Consider the following 21,169-nt stretch of genomic DNA (forward strand, 5'->3'; position numbering starts at 1 on the left):
ATACTTCTTAAGGCTAATACCTAACCTAGCAGAGTAAAGACTAGCTAGAACAACTTTAAAGGAGTGCTTTTATTTATAACTGATCTAAGGGCTTGCAGTATATGAAAATACAGACGTGAGTGTTTGAACATGATCTGTCAGTTTGAAAGTTGAAGATAAATGTGAATTTCTGGGGTTAGTAATACACTCATTAATATCAAATCAGGTTATTCTGTTTGATGACCATGCACAATACACTGCAACTTGCCAGACTTCACAGAAGTGATAACAATGGGAAATTCTTAAATACAAATAGTTCTTAAATTTACGAGCACTTTTAACAATACTGTGGTTTTAGCCAGTCATCATGCTGTTTTATAACAGCTATAAACTCTATTTCCAGAAAGACACACTGCCTGTCAACCTAAAGTTGGCAACATTCTGTGAATTTCCATGGTAATTTTATTGGCAATTAGCATTTGTCAATAGCTTGTCTGTCATAACCCTTGCATGTCTCAAACTGTTCTATAGCAGTGAGATTCCTGAAATTCAACTTTGTGGTTTTTGTCACCCCTGTAGGAAGAACCAAGGGTTCTTCCTCAATGTATTCATGTTCACTGTTTTGTTGATATTGGTATTGTAGTATTTTTTTTCCTCTCGTTGTCTGGGTTTTAAACTTGTAGCTGTGGCACCAACATCCTCATCTTCTGGTGTGTATTTTCTTTTGTCCTGAGTCTTGGGGGGGATGCAGTGTGATCATAAGAATTGCAGGTTATCCCAAAAAGTTATACTGGCTTAAGTTTCAGGTGAACTTTCAGTCTGGTAGAGCCTTTGATGATTTTTGCATTTCTCTGTAGGTTGGTGTTGTCATTCATCTGAAATAATCTGGGGATATCTCTTTAATTGTTTTTTTTCAGTTCTGGGGTGAGTGCATGACCACCTGACAGGTGGAAAAAAAACCTCAGATAAAGTTCTGTTTTGGATGAAATGCAATAACCTGTGATAGAAAGGGTTCAGATGAAGTGACCTAAAGCCTCTGGCCTGCAGAGCTGTAGTCCAGCTGCGCTGTAGAAATGAAGTCCATGAATCTTCAGCAGTGATCACACTGGAGGAACATTCGTGTATATTCACATTTTAAAAGTTTTGTCTTTGGGTGAAACTGGCCCATAGACTTAGCTGAAAATTGTGTTGGGGTAACTTAGTTTTCTTTGTTGCTTAAAATCCTAAACCTTGAAGTACTTTGCACTTTGTGTGTTCTTCTGAAATATTAAATTCTTCTATTGGTTTTACATTTGCTTTGCCGTAGTTACTCGTTATCTTTGCATCTTGATTTTATCCCCAGTGAATCCCTGGTGCTGAGCTTGTGGGAGCTTTATTTGGGTGAGTAACAGCGAGCAGTATGTGGCTTGGCAGCTGGAATTTCCCAAAATCAAAGCAAAATGAAGGAAATTAGGAGTTAAAGCAAGGACAGGAGCTTGCAGCAGCAGATCAGTGCAGTTTCAGATAGTTATCACTAGGAGGACACACAGACCGTGATATTAAAGAACTAATTGTTTATCTTTTCCTATTAACTGGTTTGGTACTGAAAATTCTGTCTTGAATGGGTGCCATATAGTAATGTGTTGATTAAGACACTTGATTTTACTAGAAATTAAAAAGGGTTGTGTAATGGACAAAACTGGAGTGTGATGACATGAGGAAATCTCCCGGGGATTACTTTGTTGGTGAAGCAGAACACGGATTCTCGAGGGCGTTCGTCTGCCAGAAATAGGTGACATTTAGGTAGAAATTATCCCTTTTTTTACCATTTACTTTACAGCTTTGTGTGGCAAGGAGTTCCTTACACCTTTCTGGGAAATGTTTGTGGTGTTTGCTGCTGGTCAGGGCACGGTGGGAGGTGGATCAGTGGCTGGGATTTGATGCGGCGTTGGCTGTAATCTTCGTTTAATCTGTTTGTTGGTGTTTCACAGTGTTTGCAAATAGATTTTCTTTTACTTGTCTATATGTGTTTACTTAGATTCTGATGTACAGTGTCTGTGTCAGGTTGAGTAATATGGAAATTAGTCTAATTGATTTAAATAGTTTGTAGACTGCCCATGTTGCTGAGGCAAGCTGTTACCTAATAAAGACTTTGGAATCTGACTCTTTCTGTATAGAATCATTATTGATATCACACATGCAGACAAAGATGATAACTGAAGCATATGCTTCAAATAAAATGACACGAGAAAATGAAAAATGGTTTCAAATTTGAAGTAACTGAAGGATGCACGGAAATAACACCAGATGGAGAGAAAGAGAAACTAAGACAGAGATTATTAATAAAGTGTGGTGCCTTGCTGTGGTATAGAATAGAATCTTACAGGCTTTCAGTGTAGAAATCTTGTTGTTACTTTGCTTATAGTCCCTGTGATGTGTAAAAGTGAAAATGCATCATTTCACTCCTCCAAAGTAATAGTCCCTGAGGCTACAGAAAGTAGCACAAGCCAGTTCAAAGTCACTTTGGGAAATGTACTAACAGTTTTGCCATGGTAGATGGTCAAGATTGAACTATATCTTCCTGAAAAATAATATTTCTGGAATGAATGTGATTTTATATCTCTGGCGTCATAAACTATCACTGGGAGACATTTTCCTCAATATTGAAACTTGTTTCTGTAGTTGCATTTTGTCAGACCAAAAAGCAAACCAGTGAAATCTCCCTTTGATAAAACACATGGTCTGGAACTGTTGAATTGTTGTTTTGTTAAAATTTCTGTGTGGGAACGCACTGCTTCACCTTCCCCTCAGCATCTGTGTCTAACACAGTTTAATTTTTCACTCATTTCTTTGATCTTTGCATTTTACTTTTCCTGCAGGCTACAGTTCCTGTCTATCCATTTATATTCCCATCAGTTCAGTTGACTTTATCATTATTTTTTGTGGAATCAGTCTCTGCCTTCTAACAAAAACTTGATATTCTGTGTGAGGCCCTCAATTGTTGGAAAATGAGGATCCAGCCTGGTTCCAAACTCTTAAGGATCTGTTCTGACTCTATGGACAGGACTGGGAACTCTGCAGATCTCAAGCTTCAGCCTCTTGAGTCAATTAATTCTTCATCATTTGGGCTAAATTGTCAAGGTTTGTCAGGGCACAGTTTGATTTTCTGACCCTGCAGAGATTTTCTCTATTTTGCAGAACTTTCTACAAGTCTGGAGTATGACCTGACTCAGCAAAGTAGTTCTTTTTATTTACTCTACAAGTTTTAATGACTGAGGCTTCTCAGTCTGTCTTTATGATTTTTAAAAAGACCTTTCAATCACTCATCCTAAAAATAGCCTGGAATACTCTAAACAGTAATTGATGGATGAGCAGAAACACTGTTTGATGTCATTAGAGGTCTGCACTGGTTTTCTGAATGATCTAATTTGAATTTTGGAAAATTCTGAGCATGGAAGGGGAAGATGAGACCTCATATTACTACCCAGAGGAAAGATTAAGATCCTTTTTAATTTTATGGGGAGAATGAGGATGAGGCTGCAACGCTGAATGTTAAAAATAAGGGTTGGGTTTTGTTGGGGGGGTTTTGCTGGTTTGTTTTGGGTTTTTTTTCCCCCAAAAAGTGGGTGGAATTCTGTGTGCTGAGAAGTTACACTAGATTACTGGAATAAGAGAAGCTGATCTCAGGATGAATAAATATTGAAGTACATTTCTTGTTCATACTACGGAGTAGTTGATGGTTCTGTCAGAGTGTTAACACAGAGAATAATTATAGTAACACAGAATATTTGCAGTGTTGTAGCGAAGCAGATTTGTGATTATTCAGGCCCTTTAAATTAAAAATTGCTTTGTAAGTTTACATTCAATTACACACATCAGTTTGATCAGGTTTTTGTTTTCCAACAGAGATTCTTAACCTCTGACTAAAAGCGAGTCCTGTGGAAGTCATTCAGGATAATCATTCAGATTTTGAGAGCAATGAAAACAGATCAATGCTGACTTCTTGTTCCGTGAGCAGTAGCAAATTAAATCCTCATAAACTCAGCTGGGAGACTGAGGGACGGACAGCTGGGGAGGCAGGATGGAGGGAGGCAGGAGGGGTGGAATCTTCAGAAGGAGCAGTGCAATGGCACCACTGCCAGGAGGTGGAATTTGAGGTGGGGATTGCTATTTATTTGTAGGGTAGCACATGAGGATCCCGTGTGCATTTACCACCAGGAGTGTACTCACTCCTCGTGAAATCCCAATTTCTGCAGCCTTCAGGCTCCTCCGTGACACATTTGCCAGACTTGGTGTTTTGCAGCCCCGTGAGGTGTTGCGAGGAGCAGATCAGGGATGAGTGAAGCAGCTTTTTCTGCCTTCATCTTCCCAGGTGGATTATGTGGGATGGGGGAAAGGAATTCCTGAACAGGGGCAGGGGATGAGGAAGTTTTGACGTGCTGAAAGAGAGCGTTTAGCAGCTGGTTGCCAGAACTGCAGTGCTTTTCCCAAGTTCTTGTAGATTTATTTCCAGAATATACCAAACGTGAAGCATCTATTTTGCTCTAATTAGAAGACCCCCAAAAAAAAAAAAAAAAACCCAAAAAAAACCAGCTAAAGGGGAAAGCTTTCCTTGTCTCCACAATACTTTGGGATTTTTATGCTGTTTTTTTCAGTGAATAATCAGATTTGGTACTTGTTTGCCTTGTTTAGTGCTGGTGAAAAACTCTCTGTTTGGAACACCGTATTGCCATCTTTTATATGGTAAAGGTGGACAGAATCAGATCCTGTTACTGTAGCCTGATTTGTTGTGGTTTCTCTGCAATTATTGCCAATTTCTGCCAGTATAAGCCTAAAAGAAAGAAACCAGTTTTGCATGACTAACAAAATTTTCAAGAAATCATCTGCATTTGGATTTCTGAAAATTCTAAGGATAAAGCAGAAAATTTAAAATTGATCTTACAATCATAGCCAACAATCAAAAGGTTATATCAGCTATTCTCCAGTAGTAAATGTGTCTTTTTTGCTAAACTCAATATTTGGTAATTTTTTCCCTCCTTCTTTAAAATCTTTTTGTCCTTTTTTGTTTCCGCCCTTAAAGCTTTTTTTTTTTAAACTAATAATGGTTTTGGTTGCTGAGTGGGTTTTCTGATTTTAAGTGCCACAGGTGGCAGCAGTATTGGGGTGCTGGGTGAGTTTGGGAATGACAAAGAACTGTACATTGTGTAGCTGTCAATGTTAGAATGTGATCTTTTGTTTTGACCTGAAGGATTTGTTTTTGCAGTAAAGCAATTTCGGTGTCTTTTGTGTCTGTATTGTCATGTAAATAGTTCTGGGAGCTGCAGCAGAGGAGTTCATGCTCTCAGGGGCTTTACCCAAATCCATCTGTTGTTTTTTACCCAGATGCATCAGGTTTGATGGAGATGCAGGGTGCAGCAGTCACACACAGTGCCTTGGGTGGCAGAGGAGTGTTTTTACACTTGTTTTTGGAACTGTCTTTATGGGAAATGGATGCTGCAGCCCAGTGGAGTTGGCTTATTGAAGATGAAAGGTAATTGAACCAACATGGGATTAAATAAGGCTTTTCCATCTCTCCATGTGACCTGTCTTAACAGCTTTTAACCAAACAGTGGAAAAGTACAGAGTGTGTCCGTGGCCATTTGGCCGTCAGTTTCTCCAGACACAATTTCCAGGGCCTTTGGTTGTTCCCTTCATTTGCTTTAGTCAGTTTGTTGAATTTGATAACAGTATTTGATGTTATTTGATAACAATATTTGATGTTATTTGATAACACATTCTTCAAGTTTAAATTGAAACAGAGAGTGGCAGAACAGAGAAGAACGAAGGGAAGGTATGCACTCTGTATAATGTGAATAGAATAGAAATAAAGAAATAAATTTTATAAATTCTTGTGTGAAAATGGTGGCTAGGATCTGCTCAGTGCACAAGGGCTGGTCAAGTGGGTTTTTTTTCCAACAGAAACAGTGGAAACTGATATCTAGAGAGAATTTCCCAACTCCATTTATTCTCAGTTATCTCAGAGCTGTTGGCCACTGACGGTGAAGCTTGCTCAGCTTGCTTTAACCACAGGACTGATAAATTCCAGTGGAATTATGGCTCTGTGTGTCAGAAGATGCCTTGAAGTTGCTTGGGAGAGGAAGATGACTGACAAAAATGGATCCTAACAGGAAAGGAAGGATGTTATTCTTGGTATTGTTCAGGGTGTTTTTCTCTTCTGTGGAATACAGTTGAATCAATAACAGGAATGACAAAGTAGGAGGCTTGGAAGGGAGTGCAGTGATCAGACCTGACAGTGCTTGCTTAAGGAATCCAACCTCTTGCTGACACCAGGTCTGTGTCAGTGAAGTGCAGGTTAAAACAGCCCAGGAGCCTTTCTGGATCTCAGTGTGGCAGAGACTCAGTAATAGGTAATTTTCTTTTTGGGTTAGAAAACTTAGGAGTTGATTAATCTTTTTTTAATTTTTTTTTTTTTTAGAGAAAGCATTGAGTTTGCTGGGCATATTTCCATGGGTTTTTAAAATTTTTATTTTGGTGTTCTGTTTTGGTTTTCTAACCAAATGCTGAGTAAATTAGTATTAGGTGTTTCAATCTTTCAGTCTTGCACGTTGTTTTATGTGGGTAACAATATTGTCTAATTATAAGACATAGGTCACTGCTCTATATTGTGAAGGGGAGAAATTGTGCTTTGCTACCTCCATTTAATTTCTGTTTCCTCCCCTCACAGCATTCCAGTGCTGTCCATGTGTTGTCAGCATTGATCAAGCAGGGATCCTTCCACCGTGAGCAGCTCAGGCCTGGCTTTTAAAAAAGAAATGGAATTTTCTTGTGTTTTTTAAAACATGACCATTTAAAGAAGGTTCTTGTCTATCTGTTGTATCCTCTCTAGGTATAAAAGACTGAGCAGTTTCAGGAAATAAAATCAGATGTAATGGTGCATTTATCTCTTAGAAAGATGAAAAATCATCTTTTCAACAGAGGGAGGTTGTGGTGAGAGCAGGAGGGCAGAATGTTTTTGTCCTCAGCATCATTTCCTTGGCTGATGACCATGGGGTCACTGTGTCTTTAATTAATATTCTGAGCTTGCATGTATAATTTTTGATACCAGAAGTACAAATCTTCCTTTTGCCAAGTGTTTAATTTTTTGGACAGGAGCACTACCTTGAAAGCATCTAGGAGAAACTTAGAGTTGCCAACAAGATGATGAATCCCTACAGACTCCAGGAACAGCATGTCAGGGAATGACTGATCTGAGCAGGTCACTCTGGACTTCACAGTCAGTGGAGGGATGCCTTAAGAAGTTTAGGATGGGATTCCTCATTTTCTCATGGAGAGAATTGGATTTAGTGAAGTGAATCATAATGGAAGCTCTGCTAGTTCAGGAAGACCTCCTTTACCTACAGGGGTACCTGGACAGCTGATACTTGGTGTGGACAATTGATAGAAATCCCAATATTCCATTATTAGATTGCTGTGCTTTGTTAGAAATAAGGTTTTATTACAGGTGTGGAGTTTTTCTGTGAAAATCTGTAGAATCCAGGTCTTTTGTCTCTCAAAATGACGACAGTATATGCCACAATATGCTTTTGAAAGCACAGTCAAAAATTATTAACATTGCACTTCTCCTTTTTTTTAACATGTGTTGATTTAGAGTCTTTCTGGAGTTGTAAGAATTGAGTCAAGCAGTTGGAGGGGAATGTACTGGGTTAGAATAAAATTAGTCTGTCAAGTGTGGATACATAATAGACACCATGGTGCTACCTTGGCCACTGTGTCATTAAAGTCCCAGAAATAGTCCTGATGAGTTTTATTCTGTTCTTGTAATCAGACTCTGCAGTGCAGTTGACTACAGTCTTAAAATACTTGTATGGATTGAATAAGAGGTGCAGAATTACAGGGCTGTGCTCTGATGTTCCCAAATAATTTCACCATCTCTGGACAGGTCACCTGCTGTTCAAATAATGGGAGGAAAATTAACAACTGAGTCATGTTGGTGAAATTAGAGATTTTATTGGAAGGTTTAGGTGGGCACTAAGTGCTCTGCTGAAAGGATTGGGTGGGGTTTTTCCCACTTGGTGCTTGCTTTACACCCAGGTGTAAATGTTAGCATGGAGTAGAGTATTGCGGTTGGAAGGGAGCTACAGTGATCATCTATTCCAACTCAGGGCTTGCTAAGGGGTTGAGGCATCCAGGTCATTGCTAAATACATTGAACAGGGCTGATCCTTGAGGAGCACTGCTGGTGACAGTCCCCAGGCACCTGGAACCTCTCTGAGCTCTGCCCTTCAGCCAGTTTGTCACCCAGAACTTGCTCATCCCACAGTGGGACAGCTTACCCTAAAGGATGCTGGGAGTGCCAAAAGCCTTGCTAAAATCCAGAAAAAACTAAATCCCCTTCATTCCTTGGGCAGTTGACTTTATATAGATAGATATCAAATTATTAACCTTGTGTTGATGGTGCCTGGCAGATATATTCTTCAAAAGACCCTCAGCAGCACCCAGTATAATCCTCTCCATATTTTTTTCCAGGAATTGAAAAATGGCATAAAATAAGGACTGTCAGGACTAAGTCTGTCCTGTTTTTGGCTGGGATAGGGTTAATTTTCCCCAGTAGCTGGTGCAGAGCTGTGTTTTAATTCAGTGTGAGAGTAGGTTGATAACACGCTGATGTTTTTGCTTGCTGCTGAGCAGTGATTATTCCAAGTCAAGGACTCTGAATTTCCCAGGCTGTGCTGAGGAAGAAATGAGTGGGACAGTGGCCCTGGACTGGCCAAAGGGATATTCCATACCATGGACATCATGGCCTGTATATACACTGAGGGATGTTATCCAGGAGTCAGGGGTATTTTGGGATATGCTGGGCTTCAAATCAGTGACTGCTGACTTGTGCATCCCTTGTTGTCTCTCTTTTTATTATCTCCATTCTCATTATATTATATACTACTATTATAATAATATTTGACTTAATTTAAATTATTGAACTGCTCTTATCCCACCCCATTTTTTAACTTTTCCCAGTTCTCCCCATCCCCCTGAGCTGTGGGAGCAAGGGGCTGTGTGCAGCTTAGTTCCTGGCTGGCATTAAACCACAACACTTTTTGGTGTAAATTCTTCTCCAATTATTTTCTGCACAAGTGGATGTCTCTTGCAGATACAGTTTTAATTACCGTGGATTATTTTAGGTATCGTATTGATGACATGGGTGAGCAGAAGGAAAGGGAATGGGGTTGTCATGACTACTGTGATTTTTTAAAAAATTTTTTGTGCTTAGATTTAAAAATATTTTTATCTCTAAATTTTTAGGGATAAGTAATATCCTTTGCTGATTTTAAATTACTGGTCATACTTCAGATTCCAGTAATTTTAGCAGAAGCAGTTTTTCAAGACGTTTTTTCCTGGAAATCAGAAAAGGGTGAAGGGAAAGAGCATTCTCTTGGCAACTTATATAAAAGAAAACTGGGTTAGCTTAATACTCATGTAATAGTTGAGTATAACTTACTGTGGTGCTCACAAAAGGGCTTGATTTGTTTCAAATCAAGGGATTTTATGTAGAATTTTTATAGAAATTTTTTTAACTGCTGGTAATTTTTGCTTGAGCTAGTAAATTCCTGCAAGCTTGCAGCTAGTATTACTAACAATAATTTCACTGTTTTATTTAAATCAAAATAATTGTTTTTCCACGAGGAGATTTTGCAGTGCATGCCTTACTTGTGGTCAGGAATGAGTTTCTCATGTGGAACTGCTTTAGGCCTTTAATTATTTTATAGCAAAGGGAAAACTGATGCAATTTTAAGGTATTTTCAGTCATTCAAAGGGTAAATGAACTTCTTCATGACTAATTAAGTAAATATTTCTCTAATGTACAGGAGTGGGTGTCTTTTTATGTTCTGGGTGTGTTCATTCTTGACCTTTGCATTACTTGGACCATAAACACAGTAATTCAGGGACAGAATTTCAGTGTTTCCAGCATTGATCAAGCAGGGATCCTTCCACAGTGAACAGGTCTGGCTTGCAAAAAAGAGGGGAATATTCTGTATTTTTTAAAATATATTCATTAAAAAAAAAAAAACAAACAAAAAAGAAATAAACCCCAAAAAACCACCAAAAAACCCAAAGCTTGCTTAGATTATCCCTAAACACACATATTTATGTGATTATTACCTACACAGTTCCCTCCTGAATTTGATTGATGCCTCTGGCCTCCTTTATGTGCTTACTCAGCCCCAGCAGTGTCTCTGCTCTGATTCCCAAGCTGGTTTTAGCTCGGCTTGGTGATATAACCAGATCAGTCCGAGCTGAAAATGGGTTCATTTGTCCTGTTTCTCAGCCCTTGCTGGATTTGCTGGTACATGAGTAGGCTGCCACTTGTCCCCCTGGCTTGCTCAGTCTCGTTCTTAGACAGTCTGGCAGTCAGTGTTGGAATTAAAATGCAGAAAAAAAATCATTTCTCAGTCATCCTTTGGTTGCTGCTATCTCTTAACTGGGTGGTTTTGTGCATGTACTGCAGGCTGATAATATCAGGTATTAATTTTCTGAAAGACTGAAATGCTTTTTTTTGGGGGGGGTAATTAGAAATAACACTGATTTTTTCTTTTTTTTTTGTTTTTTGTGAAACCTAGTTAATATTATTGACTGGTATAAATGATAGGATGAGGAATCTCCAGCAATGGATTTTTATGCTGACTGTGACGTGCAGCTCACTCAGCTGAAGAGCTTGTCTTAAATCCCACACCTGAGCTACTTAAAGGAGCAGATCTAAACACAGAATTTGCAGGAAGTGTAAAAGGACTTTAAAGCCTTGTGTTGCTGTAGATATTTCTGTGCAGTGGTTGGTTTTTAAGGTGTGTAAAGCCAGAAGCATCGGGTGTGAGAAGTGATGGGTTTGGATATCCCAGCATTTCCATCCTGTGTATCCATGGCTGTTCCTGACCACTTTTCCCCAGTCCACAAATGCTGGATTTAAAAATACAATTTGCCCATGGTGGTGACAAATTCCACTTTCCTGGTCACACTGAAAGCAGGAGAGAATTGGAAAAAACCCTGATTTTTTTCATTTCCCCCCCCCCGCTTGTTTTATTTCTACTTCTCTGACAGTTGTTGCTATGTATGTCAAGGATCTTGTAGTTCAACGAGCACAGTCTTTATTTTAAAGTGCAGATAGGATTTTGGCTGAGGTTGGAAGATGCTCCTGCTTGCCCTGAGCGGATTGTTTCTTTCCAGGGTGTGTGTGTGTGTGTGTGACAGAGGCTGGAAAAGAGAGGGATAAATGTGTGTGGGCACTGGCAAGAGGCCACACTGCTCAGGCCGTGCTCTGGATCATCCCTCCCTTCTCCCGTTGCCTTGCAGAATGTATGGGCTCAGCTATAGAAAATAATACATTTATTTCAAAATTGTGTTAAATGAGCTCATCTCAGTCACTCACTCAGCAGTTATGAAACCCTGCCAAGTGCTACACGTCTTGTAAATTCAGAGTTTTTTTTTTTTTGTTAATTTGCAAAGCATGCAATACTACACGAGTTACTGAGGCAGAGAGAAGGCATCTTCCCTCACCCATAACATACTGAGGCACGAAGAGAGATGCTGAAAGCCAAGGTTTGTGATCTGACCCTTCTCCTCAGAGCTCCTGAACGTGAAGATTCCCGACTCACAGAGGCTGTCTGCTCGTGGCAGGCAAAATTATCAATTCTTGCACTCACAGCTGAGGGTTTTGATGGGGTTGGTGACCAGCTCTAGCACAGCACAGCTCCTTTTCCTTCTCCTTTTCCTTCTCCTTCATCACCAGCTTGGAGCCAGGAATGGGTGAGACTCCTGCTGCTTCCCTCCTAACAAGGTACGAATTCCAGATCAAATGTTAAGGGCTGCTTGTTTCGACGTGAAGAAATCAGATTCAACCCCTGGATTTGTTCCAAGCAGGGATATCATTGCATGTGACTCTTGTCTTTGAAACTGTTAAAGCCTGCTGATCTGACACAGCTAGGGATGGAACTAAAATATATCAGCATTTCAGAGATGGGAGGCAGAAGGAGCTGTTGGGTAATTTAGTCTGACATTTAGGGTGTTGCAGGTCATTGCATGGAGCTGTTACTCTCTGTTTCGAGCTCAGTAGCTTATGTTTGACTGAAAAATTGAAAAATTAACAGGCATCTGCTGAAAATGCTTTTCAGAAGGGCAGGCTGGCTTATTAGGGAATTACTTAGAAATGAGGATTTCAGTATCTCTCTTAGTAATTTGTTCTGTGAGACAAACAGTCTATGCTTGCTTCTTTCTCTTTTTTTTTCTCTTTTATTTTTTTTGTGTGTTTTGCTGCATTTCTAACTTGGATATGCCTAATTCTGCATAGTTTCATGGGGATTTTTAAGCTGGCATAAACCAGCAGAATTGCTGAAAGAAGCACTTAGCATCCCCCAGTTCCTGCTGGATACCAGCTGGACCCTGGTCCTGGCTTGGTGCTCCTATAACCATGGGTGAACCCTCTGTAGAACCAGCCACAAAAGCAGCAAAATCAGATTTCTCCAGGGTCAGCACCAAGATCTAGATCATGGCACAGCTGCATGAAGGGGAATGAACAGTCAGGGGTGAGAAATGGGTGAAGGTGGCTTCAGCAGCAGATGGTGAAGCCACAGAGTTACTTCCAGCTGTTGGCTCTTCCTTTTCTGGTGGGAATATGTTGGTTCTTGGCCCTTTCCTAATGGGAATAGTGGTTGTTTGTGTTGCCCTGCAGCCAGCAGTGTGTCTGGGTTCATTCTTCTGGTGTTAAACACCAAAACTTCACGACCAGGTGTGTGTCAGAATGCTGGAATGAAAAAAAAAATTATAGTTACTTGATTTGGCAAAAGCTGTTCAAGTGTTATGTAGGTATTAACATTTACCTTGCTGTTGAGTTTTCAGTATCTGTGTTGTAGTAATTGGTAGCTATACACAAGGGAAAAGGGCTTTGGATTTACTGGAGGGCTTATATGAGGCAAATTAGTCTGAGTGTTGGCAGGTAGAGTGTGGAAATCCTCAGTATGTGATGACTGTTTTTAGTAAAGATTTTAAAGACACAAATTGGTATTTATCTTAAGACCAGATGTTGAACAGTATTTAGTGCCAAACCAGGTGACCTTCACACTAAATAATTTTGTTCTCTCAATGGAATGATTATTTCTCTTAGGAGAGCATTTGGTAAGAAATCTCTGTGCCAGCTCTCATGCTTTTAAGACTTTATTGTGGTTTGTAATAAGAGGAGAGCATCTTTAGCCTCTGTAAGTCTGAGATTCGCATCACACTGACATGGTATTAGTTTATTGTGCTTCTGTAGTCTGAGGAGGGTGAGGTTTTCTCAGATAGAGGAAGAAAGAGCTGAAACTGTGAAGACCAAGATCCAGGGACAAGTCAACCCCAGCAAGAGAGGATTGTGCAGCCTGGGCAAGGGACTGTCTGTCACCACAAAACACTCTTGAGTTACAAATTAGAAATTCAGAATGTGCCCATCTCCTGGAGCATCACATACTGATGTTTTCTGTATAGATGGAAAAAGATTTTTTTTCCAGATACTGCTGAAAGTTTTGACTGATCATTTTTTTAGTACTGTCAAAATAATTTTTGTTGTTTTCATTTCAGTTTACCAGGAACTCTTACTGTAGTGAAAGTTGTTACATAAAATTGGCCTGTGTTTTCTTGCCAAAAGACTCCAGTATTGTTTATGCAGAGGTGCTGAGTGGTTGATTCCATGTTTCTCCTGGTAGCACTGACCAAAACTTCCTTGTATTTAGGACTGAAAAGTATTCTGTTTTCTTTTGAGATGGATTTGGTTTTGGATAATTTGTGAATTATTTCAGCAAGAGCTCACCTTCACAAGTTTCAGCTGGTGCAGGTCTCATTTTACCCATGGGAGCTGCATAACTCAGCTGTACAGGTTTGTTTTGCAGAGGAATCTTCTTTCCTCTTCCGTTTTTGACCAGGAGCTCCTGACAGCCCAGGTTATCAGAGCTGTTGCCACCACTGGTGTGGAAATCCTTTTTCTTGAGATCTGACCAAGTGTTCATTCAACTCAAAAACATCTTTTTGAGTGACCATCTGATTTTGGGCCGCTTTAATTGAAACTTCTCAAAGTTGCCTGGCCACACTTGTCCCAAGGATGTTCTGCTGTGGTACCATGACAGTATTGGGTTCATGGTTGGGCACACAGGTGTTTTTCCAACCTAAATAATTCTGTGATTCCCTTCTTCAGGTCTTCTTGCTGTTACTGACTGGGCCTCCAAACTTAGATACCTTTCCTGCCTGTTTTACTTCCCTCTTTACTTCATTTCTGGTTGGCATCTCATCCTGGGTACTCCTGTCCAGGCGGTGCCTTGTGTCCTGATAATCCTTTTCACCTGTATTTTGTAAAATCTTCTGGTTGAATCTGTGGAAAACCTTGCTTCGAGAAATTTTTCTGGCAACCTGCAGTTTTTATAGGGGAGATTACCATATTTCTCATTTAAAATTCTTACTTTAGGTTTTTATTGAAGACAGCAAGGAGTGCCTTTTCTGGTTTTGTTTTTGATTTTTTTTTGTTGGTGGTGGTTTTTTTCTTGTTGTTGTTATCGTTTCTCTTTTTAAAAATATTTCTTTCAGTATTCATTGTGCAGATGTGTATTACCATAGCAAAGCTGTAAAGTAGCCAAGCTGTGCTGATCTTCACTGGAGGTGGAATAGTTTAAAGAAGACTTTGTGATCTGCTTTAGTTGTTTATACTTCAAAATAATTTAAGAGAAAGGTGCCTTTTTATTTACCAAGCATTTGCAAGAAAACCTTAAAAACCCATCACAGCAAATAGTAAATAATTTTCTTTACAACACAAGACCTCTTTTTCCTGAAGAGATGGGATTCTTGCCAGCCTTCAAAGTTTTCAGAAGATTGCTCCTATTTTCTCCTTATTATGTGTCAAATTGTAAAACATAAGAAATTGTTGACAAGCTTTAAAAAAAAAAAAAAAGATATCCAAGATTGACACCTTTTGCTAAAATACCATTTAACTTCTTTTCAGGTAGAAAATAATGGCTATTAGATTAGAAGAGAAGATCAGTGAGCAATGCTGAAATAGAAGTTGTTCGGGTTTTTTTGGCATTTTTGTGTTTCTTTTTTATTTTATTTTATTTTTTTTTAAAGAATCTTAAATTATTAATTGCTTCTGAGACCTTAATGCAGTGGCTTTGGAGTTTTCCACTCTCAATGCAGTTTCAATCTGCTGTTGTATCTATAACTTATAACTGATATATATATTTATATATTATATAGTATTTGAAACGTTGAATAAAAATGAAGTTTTGGACTCGGTTCAAGCTGTCTGGGTGCCTTCTGGGGATGTAAAAGTACAGTCATCAAGGAAATATCAATTTTCTAGTTGGCTAAAAAAGGTGTTTGTGGTTGTGTATCACTTCTATGCATCAATTCTGAAGAATTTAAAAAAAAAACCTACAACTAGAGAAACCAAAAGCTTAAACTAATGGTCATCCATCTATTCACTGAGCTGTGACTGAAACCAAGAGCAGGGCAAAGAGCTTTGCCCTAAGAAGTCATGGCTAAAATGTACCAGACATGAACCAAACAGGAAATTCTGCAGAGGAAAAGGGGAAATAAGAACTTGGATCTTGTTAATTAAAGTTTTGGCAGGCTGACCTTTAGGGCCTTTTTGAAAACTCCAGTGTGGGATGCATCATGGCTGGCGTTGGAATTTCTTGGGTCTTTTTTGACCACAACAGGGGGGAAAATGTGTTTGCCACCAGGTGCAAGTCTCTGGTAGGAGGAGATGGAGCTTTCCCTGAAAGTATCTGAGGGTTTTTTTGGGAAGCAGCTTTTTGGAGGATGGAATAGAAACTGGTCAGAAAGGAAATTTGACAGGGATGGAGACAAAACCAGCAGTTTCTGGAAATGTTCAAACAGGGAAAGAAAGACTTATTTCAAAGATGCATAGGGATTTGTGAAATTAGGTTTTTAATGGATTGAGAACAAGTTGAAAAAGAAAAAAGAAACCACAGTGGACCAGGGGCGTTACTTAAAAGTCTTTTATTCATCTTGCTTTTAATTTTACTATTCATGAGTCCCATGTTTTATGTATTTTACTAATAACTTGGAGCTCTGGAGTTTACAGTGCTTTTAGTGTGTTTAATGATGCTCATTCTGAAGGAGGGAGCAGAGCTCCTCCATCACTCAGTGACTCAGTGTTCCGGAGCAGGGGTGGGAGAGGCAAAATGAGAACCTTGATGGAGCCAGGAGGCTGGAAATAAACAAAAACCTGTGTCCTCTCAAGGCTGAGACAGAAGGTTTTATTTGTATTTCGAAGAGTCAGTAGCACTCTTCCATACAGGTCTGGAAAAGAATTGCAGTGTGACCTCCCTTTCTTCCAAGGGCTGGTCAGAAAACTCCGTGTTGATCCAGGTATGAGGTGGATGAATATTACAGAAAACAAAAGAAATCCAGGTTTTTCACTGAGTTCATCCCATGGCTCCCATGCATAACTTTTATATGAAAAGAGAGGAAGTCTAAGAGCCCAAGAATGCAGACAGATCACCAGACAGGCAGAGATTAAATTGGGATTGAGAAGTTTGGGCAGGAGTGACACGGCAGAGATAAACCAGTGCACAAGTGGGGTCATTCACCAAATGCCTGAAGACTATGTGTTAAAATGAGCATGTTTAACATAAATACATTGTATAGAGGTTTCCAAACTACATATTAAAAAAAGGGAAAAAAGCTAAAAGCTAGCAAGAACTCTCTTACAGTCTTTAAAGTTATTTACTTAGTCTGAGATGCTAGGATGGGCAAGAGATGCAGTGGTTTCATCACCTCCTGTAGGTGAAGACTTCAGAAATCAGCTTGTTCAGGCATTCCTGTAGAAAAGTATAGGATTTAAATCAAGTTAGAAGAAGACTTGCAGCACAATTTTTGACTTAATCTCAGGGTGATACTGCTCTGAGAACAGGGTAGATGAAAATGACAGGCATTGGTGCCTGCTGAGAACTGGATGCCCTGGTTTTCAGAACACCTCAGTGGGTTGAAAGGACTAACACTGGGAAATTGGTCAAGCAGCAGATTTGGTCTGAGATAAAGTTCACCTGTCTGCCCTGTGAGAAAAAACCAAAATGGGATCATGAGTGCAGAGTGAGGATGTGCTTGAGAGTACTGTTGAGATGCCTGAGGCAGGGATGTAAAAATCCACCTTTCCTCAGGGGAGAGAACCATCTGTGATAAAAGGGTCATTTTGAGGCTCTGCAGGCTTGGTTTGCCAGAGACACCTGGGGGAACCGGGGCAGAGGAGAGGTTTTCTCCTCCATTAGCAGGACATGCAGGAGGTTAAAGCTGTCACTAGGAAGAGGAGAACAGAGAAAATGCTCTGGATTTTCCACAGTGTTTTAGAATGCCACTTCTGCAGGGAAAAATTCCCAAAAGATGCTTAACAAACCAAACCAAACCAAACCTTTTGGGCTGAAAAGGAGGCATATTTCCCCTCCCAAAGTATGGAGGTGGATGGCTGGATGGCAAGTGTGCCCTGGGCTGGTTGGATGAGGGAATTGGGGAAAATCGCCTTCATCCTAAATTGAATCCAGACAGGGTTAAACAGGTCTCACTTCTGGCACTGCTGGGAACAAGGGAAAGAAAATTCCTGGTTTTGTCATGTCGTTTTTCAGAAACTTTGTTAATAAACGGGAAAATGAGGTGTCTGGAAGAGGTGTGGAGAGGGAAGCAAGAAAGGGAAAACTGTGGAACCCACCAGAATTTGCTTTGTCCTTGGTGGGATTCAGTGACAGAGGGAAAGAAAATTGTTTCAGTTTCTAATTATTAATCAAGCAAGTGATTGAAAAAGGCAAGAAAGAGAGAAGGACCTGCCCTGGAAGGGCAAAGTGGGCACAGAGGAGATCACTCAGAAACCATTTCATTTCTCTTACTTCGCTGTATTTTTTTCTGTGCAATGAATGTATATTTAATCTAGTTGGTTCTAGTAAAACTCAGCTCTGGAATTAATAAATGTGCTCTGGTGTCTTTTGGGTGTCTCATCATGGACAGGTGGAAGCAAATCCACCTCTTGCTCTTGAGGTGATGCCAGGCAATTTGTGATAGCACAAATCCAGGCACTTATATATGAGTGAGGTCTCCAGAAATCACTGACTCTGACATACTAATCATATCAGTAAAGAGAGGGAGGCCTCTGAGTGCAGGAGTGACCATTTCCATCATGGATAGTCTTAATGAAAATGATTATTTTCAAGTCTTATGTTAACCTGTATTTTTGTTTAAGAAATGAAAATGGGGAAACAAAAAAGATTTTTGAAAAATTTAAATTTATAGTTTTGATCAGTAGCAGAAAGCATAATAAGGTTTTACTTTGGTTTGGTTTTTGGTGGTTTTATTTATATATTTATGTGCAAATTAGCAGCTTTTGAAGTTATGAGAAACCAGAGGGAAAAGGAAAATCTTCTATACTTTTAGACCAGCGACATGAATGCAGAATTGGATGCTTTGCTGGGCTTCTAGCTGTGTTTAAAGTAAAGAGAATTTTCCTAGTTTTTCAGGCTGAGTGAAGTTGGGAGCAATTTGCTGTGTGATACGGAATACAGTGAATCAGCATTCGCAAAGGCAGCTATTTATAGTCACCCTATTTTTATTCAAAGCAAAACAATAGCACTGAATTTCAGGCAGTTGGACCAGACACTCAGGAAGGTCTCTCTGGAAGCTGAGGGGGAAAATAATCTCATCTTGCTGGATCCTGAGGGCTGAGCTCCGCCGGCATCTCCATTTCAGCGCCGTCCTCCGAAGGTGAAACCCGGGGAGCTGTGCTGGGGAGCTGCAGGAGCAGATGCCTCTAAAATGTGATTTTTACCCACTCTTCTGAGGCTGTCAGCATTCCTTGTGTTTTCTGCTTGAAGGGCTGAGCAGTGTAATTAATGCCTGTTAATTTTAACCATCTCTTGCAGGTTTTCTGTGGCTGCTGCACGTCCTCCTGCTGCATCCAACGTGGATCCGAGTGCCGTGGCTACAAAGGCTTGTCACTGTCTCATGCTGGGTCCCTCACATCCAAGAGCTACTTGGCAGTTTCCAAGGCAACCACCTGTGGAATAATTAAAAAGGATGAAGTGTTAGCGTGCCAGATATAAGGAATTCTTGCCTGGAGAGAGCGTTTCACTTTCTTCACGTCTTGAAGAATCCAAACGTGCTTCTGCCAGCAAAGTTAAGGTAGTACAATTAAAAAGTAATGGTTTATTTTTCTGGAAGTTTTGAGGTGGAGCAACAAGCCTGATATATGGCTGTATGATGGACAGAAATGACCATGGTTCCTTCTGGGTTAATATTTTGGGTAGGTTTAAATGGAAAATGCACGAGAAAGGTGGTGATGGGAAGGCAGTGATCAGAATTTTGTATTAGTAAAACAGTTGCATGGAGTGGTTTGCACTTCACGCCGTCTTCCCTGGGATGATTTTAAGCTGGGAAGGACTAAAATGGAGCATACATTAGTTGGAGCATAAATATAGGAAGTGCAGCCTTCATGCCAAGTACACTGAGATTTCTTTGGCATTCAGTGCAGTGATAGATATAAAAGGAATCTAGGAGTGGGCTCACTGCAAAATGACAGTCGGAATCAAGGCTTGGTCTTCATCCCAGAGCTTAAAGGGTGGGCAGTGCCTAAGTCCTTGCTGAACCAAACTGATAATCAGGTTTAGCTGCTTCAGTGAAGCAGCAGCTAAAACCATTTTGAAGTCACATATTCCCAGATTCAGAGCTGAAATTGCACAGTGGGGAAAAAACAAATATTAAGCAAAAGAAGCGTGTCAGAGTAACAAAAAAATGGCAAATTTGTTTCTGAAAGTTTGAAGTGTTGCTTCAGAAGTTGATGGCAGAGGTGTTAGACTTCAGAGAACTGGAAAAGTTCTTCTCTGAGTATTATATATTACTGGATGTATTTGCTCATTATGTCTTCCTTCTCTGCCAGTCATTCAAATATAGTTGAATAGAAAAATATTCATTTCTGAAAATGGAGTTAAATGGAGAAAAACCACATTCCCATTCTTCCCATAGTCCAAATAACTGCTCAGTTAAGTCTGGTTACCTTGCCTGATGCTCTTGTACAGTTAATTTTAGGCGTGATGCTTTTGTGTGATTTATTTTAAGGAAAAAAAATAAGAGCCCTAAATTTTGAAGTAGAAATATTTGGGATGCCATCTGGGCTTTACATAATAAATTTTTCCTGCCAAAATGTTTGTGGGATTCTGTGGGGATGTGGATGGGATTTCACATTCCATGCCTTTCCACAGCACAAGAAGATCATTGTTTTTTAGATATGGTGGGTCCAAGAAGAAATAAGAATTGTGTGGTGGCAGCTCTGTGATCTGAGGGAATACAAATAGAATATATCCAGTAAGGACTCTCACCTTTTACAGATGTTACCTAATTTCAACAGCAAATATTTGCAGGTACCAGCTGAGTACAGCTGCAGTTTTCCACCCTGATGCTTGATTTCGTGTCCATTGGTTGGTTGTCACCACATCTGAAATGCCAGAATGGTTTTCTCTCTGCAGTAATTCTTCAGCCTGTTAATTCCTTTCAGCGTGGAGCTGTGGAAAGTGTTTTTTTCAGGCAAATGCTGTTGTCACATGTGGAAGGAGTGTGCTGGCAGAGTGTCTGCAGCAGGCACAGTGAGGAGGATGCAGAGCTGAGACACTCTGTAGGTAGAATGAAGGTGCTTGGTGTGTGTGGATCCAGATCCTTCATCTTTCCAAGCAGCATCAGTAACTGTCAGAGATGGAATTGGGTACTTGTGAAAGAGCACAAGAGTGGATTTGTGGATGCCTGGTGTAGCAGCAATCAGACGCACTAATGCAGGATTCCCAGGAGTGCACGCAGAGGGGTTTCAGCTTGGATGCATCTACAGAACATCCCAAACACATACAAATATCTCCATTTTTCTGTTTAAATGCTGTGGGTGAGGTTTTTCTCATGAAGCTTAAAGGTTCAGGTGCTGCTGAAGCCATAGGGAGCAGCTTCCTGACAGTTCCTGTTCCAGATCCCCTTGAAGGGGATGACTTGTCTCCAAAAAGGTGCCTGTAGAAATTAATCCATCTTTTCCATGGATGGTTCTGCCTGGATTTAGATGATTTAGCACTGGTGGCAAACATTCCAGGAACTTCAAGTGTGCAATTAGATATATTTGTATATAAAATTAATTCATCTATGCTTGTTTCTCCATATTCCATTGCTGT

The 21,169-nt window shown here is 40.0% G+C and overlaps 1 long non-coding RNA gene across 3 annotated transcripts in view; it reads left to right on the plus strand.

Annotated features, from left to right (window-relative positions):
* LOC134417001 (uncharacterized) overlaps nt 1-21,169 on the plus strand; it is a 117,017-nt gene that overhangs the window by 16,693 nt on the left and 79,155 nt on the right. For all 3 annotated transcript variants that reach the window (XR_010027485.1, XR_010027486.1, XR_010027484.1), the window contains exon 2: nt 18,890-19,148. This is a non-coding gene — a long non-coding RNA (uncharacterized LOC134417001). The remainder of the gene's footprint in view (nt 1-18,889; nt 19,149-21,169) is intronic.

Source organism: Melospiza melodia, chromosome 4 (assembly GCF_035770615.1).
Source record: "Melospiza melodia melodia isolate bMelMel2 chromosome 4, bMelMel2.pri, whole genome shotgun sequence".
Classification (NCBI taxonomy): Eukaryota; Metazoa; Chordata; class Aves; order Passeriformes; family Passerellidae; genus Melospiza; species Melospiza melodia.